This window comes from Rutidosis leptorrhynchoides, chromosome 11 (genome assembly GCF_046630445.1).
Source record: "Rutidosis leptorrhynchoides isolate AG116_Rl617_1_P2 chromosome 11, CSIRO_AGI_Rlap_v1, whole genome shotgun sequence".
Classification (NCBI taxonomy): domain Eukaryota; kingdom Viridiplantae; phylum Streptophyta; class Magnoliopsida; order Asterales; family Asteraceae; genus Rutidosis; species Rutidosis leptorrhynchoides.
This window is the reverse complement of record NC_092343.1, coordinates 355,356,420-355,360,436: the sequence shown is the minus strand read 5'-3', so window position 1 is coordinate 355,360,436 and position 4,017 is coordinate 355,356,420. Positions and strand designations below refer to the sequence as shown.

The window sequence follows — 4,017 nt, the reverse complement described above, 5'->3', positions numbered from 1 at the left end:
CCATTTGTGTCCAAACATTGCTCATTTCAACAACTTGGGTCAAAACAGTGTCTTCATTTACTTTGGTGTTATTTTGATATAAAAAGTGTCAAAAAAGTGCTAGTTTAATTTTAATTTGACAACCATGATTTACTTTGGTCATTTACTTAAAATGGTCATGCAATTAACTTAAAATTGGTCACATTTTCATAACATAGATTAGCCTTTTCTATAACAAACAGTAGACTTTTTTTCATACAATAAGTTAGGTTTTAATAAGGTGTCAAAATGGGTCAAATTTGCATAGTAAACATGGTCATGAACATAAGGTGTCAAAATGGTCATGAACATACGACGTTATTATCTGCTCAGTCATACATTACAGCAAGCTGCCATTTGGTCATAAACTGATTTTTATTTTTATTTTTTAATTTAGAACAGCAAGTCATAAGATGATAAATTGACAAAAAGCAACCATGGTCAATATGAGTAGTGTTGACTAAATGCTAAGGTCATAAATTGATTTGGTCATTTGGTCATAGTTCTAATCTGCTCATATGCTCATAATGTCATTTTGTCATAAGGTCATTTAGTCCAGATCAAGATGGAATAATATGCTCATTTGCTAATCTGCTCACAAGGTCATTTAGTCATAAGTCATTTGGTCCACCACAACAATGGAATACTATGGTCATTTGGTAATAAAAGTATAAAAACTGATAATAGATTGACAAAGTACAACAAGATTCAACCTAAAAGCAGCCATGTAAAAGAATATAATGGAATAATCTGCTCATAGTCATACAGTACAATGTAATATAATCTGCTCATTTGGCCAGGAAAAAACAATTCATAAACTGATAATAAATTGACAAAAGCACCCATGTAAAAGAATACAAAAAAAGCGATTCATTCATTCATAATAATCTGACAAAAGCGTCTATGCATCACTCGAAATTGATTCATTCATACCAAAAAAAAAAAAAAAAAAAAAAAAAAAAAAAAAAAAAAAAAAAACAAACAGTACATCAAAACCAACCATGGAAATGTACAGTTGCAAAAATTAAATACCTAATCTACTATAAACATGAAAACAAATAAAATCCCTAGCCAATGACAAAACAACATAATCTTCAACATGAAATCTAGAGTTTCTGCATTGTTGGCTTTAGCATCACTCCTATTGTTTGCGTTTAGGAGACCAGGTATAATCATTTTCGAACGATTACAAATCGGTGGATCATACCAACCAAACCTGCAACTTGATCCCTGAAACAGCAAACAATGCATACAATTTCATTAAAAAACATAATATTGAACAAAAACGCAAACAAAAAGGTATTACAATACCTTAATTGGTCTAACTGCTCCTGGTGCTATGTAATTGAACATTTACAAATTTGCATAAAATTCAGGTAGAAATACTAAATCGAACATTTACAAGAGAGTTTCATGTCTTCCCATCTTTTTATATTATAATAACAAAACTAAAAATAGATCATCTAAAATTCAAATCACTAATCTTAGCCTTCCATTATCATTAACATTAGACCATTCAAATTTTTTAATAAAGATTATGACCTCACAATCAACTTGATTAGTTGTTTGATGACTAAATTAACCTTATAATTAGCATTTGGGCGGAATAATACATGAAACCATTCGCTAAACAATAATGAAAACAAACACCAAAGGAAAGAATTCACATCCGCGATTTGTCCAAAACAAATTCCACGATTTCCCTGATACACATTATATAGTGACACTTATCTTCTAATTATATATAACTGAAAAAGGTGTTTTGCTAGAAAGGTATCAAATCATTATCTGTGTTTTTTGTAAAATTCAATCTTGTGTGCTTGATGTTTGTGTCATTTATAACATTAGTGGTTGTGTACTAACATATTCATGGTTAGCTAAGTATCAAAGTACTGATATGTGCACTCTTTTATTTTGGGCTATCTCATTTGTGCATTGATAATAAATATTATGTTGGCATAAGCATATTTAGGTATACAAATAGTATCATCTTTTACCAATCACATTGAGGCTAATTTGTATCTGCTATTATTTATAACAAAAAATAATAATTTTGCTAGAAACTTTTTTCCCTTTTTATCTGCAGGTTGGTCAGAAAATCAGGAGCGTTATTGTGTACATGGAAGAAATGATTACTAAATGTTGGCAGTGGCGAGATCGGTGGGTCATAGGGACAAATCAAGAGATCAAATCAGGTTCTATTCCTTTTTTGTTTTTTTTTTCTTTACTTTAAATACGGAGCCAAGAACCCCTTTAGTCAACTCGTGCTATAATTTTTAGGACATGCGGGTAAAATGTGTGGGTCGTTGATGTCCTATACTCCGTATTTTTAAATGTCAGTTTGTGTTAATTGAGTATATTCACAATCACTTGTGTTGTGTTTATCATATCGAAAGGTTATGTTCTTTTTTGCTCTTTTCTGGGGCTCTTCTCATTAATCATAAAAAGTGCATTAGAATGGTAAAAGTATGATGAGATGTCCTGGTTTGGTTCGTTAATTGAAGCTCCTGAATTTACTTGGTCAATCGAATATACTACATTTTGTAATGGCTTTCAATATTTCTTCTATAAAAGGGTTAGCTCACTGACCCAGTTTTAAATCTAAATATATGTCAGAGGTGGTAAAATGGGCAAGTTGGGCGGGTTAGTTCAAACTGTAAATGTGTTGATACAGAGTGAAACCGTTTCGGTTCAGATTGGTTAATCATTTCAACAATTCTTAGTAATAGTGCAACTTAGTGTGTGTGTCATCGTATACATATCTGTCAATTGTAAAAAAAAAAAAAAAAAAATATAAAAAATAAAAAATTTTAACACTGCCTGGTGATATATGTTCAATATTGTTCATTCCTACAGCATGTGTTGCTATTTTTTTCCTTTAAATAAGTATTGTGTTTTTTTAAGTTCATCCATACTGTATGTAACAAGGAAACACATAAGTATGCTGATTATGATTAAGCCAATGCACTCCTTCCTTTGAGCAGGGTAGAGGTGCTGAATGTGAGATGTATGTAGGATACTACAGACCTAGCATCACTACAGATATAAAGGATACATAAGCTGTTTGTACCTGTCATAAGCAAGGCTAGACTGCTTTAACACGTTGTACCATACACAAACCGGAGTATCTGCTTTGTATCAGAACTTACAAGTTGTTGTGGATTTAGAAGCTTGTGCATTGGCCTTGATTCCTGAGGAGGTGTTCAGTGTCATGTTGTGGCAAAGAGAATGTTTCGGAGGTAGTTATGCCAATCCTTTGGGTCATAATGTTTAACGTTGTTTTATGATAATATTTTGCTTGATCATTGTTTTAAAGTGTTGCTCTAATACTCTAGAGAACCAGAGACCTGCGGAGAACCAGATGGATTTTATAAAACTAAATTCAGTGCCAAGTCGGTTCATATTGTGTTATAACACCGAAGTAAATGGTGTATAAACAATCTAGGTGAATATAAATTCATATAATCGGCTACAGTATATTATTTAATTGTACGTATGTTGTGTATTTAACGCAACGTGTTATTATTTTCAAGTGAAGCTATTTGCCACACAACCTGAGTATGCTAATAAATTTGCAGATGTTGTGGGTACTGGGTACATCCATTTTCAAGTTTCATGTTTGTTGTTGCAGAAAGTTATTCAGTGTAACTCATATATAGGTAATGATATATGTGATCTACTTTACTATCACAAAACAACTACCTATACATGGCACATTTCAAATTATGAGTTACATTTTTTTCTTATTAGGTTTTTGCAACATTAATAGATCATTATTATATTATTATTTTTGGCTTTCTAAACACCGATCAAATACTATATAAAATCAATATAGTTTAACAAATACATTTTCGGTTAGATCAATAAAAAAGCCCCGCGAATTCGCGGGCATTAAGCTAGTTTTAGGTTTAAATAAAAGAAAAAATTAAACATTTACAAATTTGTATAAAGAGTCAGGTAGAAAAATCAACCTGGTGATACTAACCTATAACTCCATTT

General features: G+C 31.4%; 1 long non-coding RNA gene across 2 annotated transcripts; it reads left to right on the top strand.

The window, feature by feature from the left end:
• The first annotated feature begins 1,657 nt into the window (after nucleotides 1-1,657).
• On the top strand, nucleotides 1,658-3,725 carry LOC139877527 (uncharacterized). Of its 2 annotated transcripts, none has more exons than XR_011768640.1 (3): nucleotides 1,658-1,791; nucleotides 2,105-2,213; nucleotides 3,003-3,725. It is a non-coding gene; the product is annotated as an uncharacterized lncRNA (long non-coding RNA). The 2 variants fall into 2 exon arrangements; XR_011768641.1 differs by having other exon boundaries at nucleotides 1,668-2,213; nucleotides 3,003-3,257; nucleotides 3,354-3,725.
• Nucleotides 3,726-4,017: the final 292 nt, after the last annotated feature.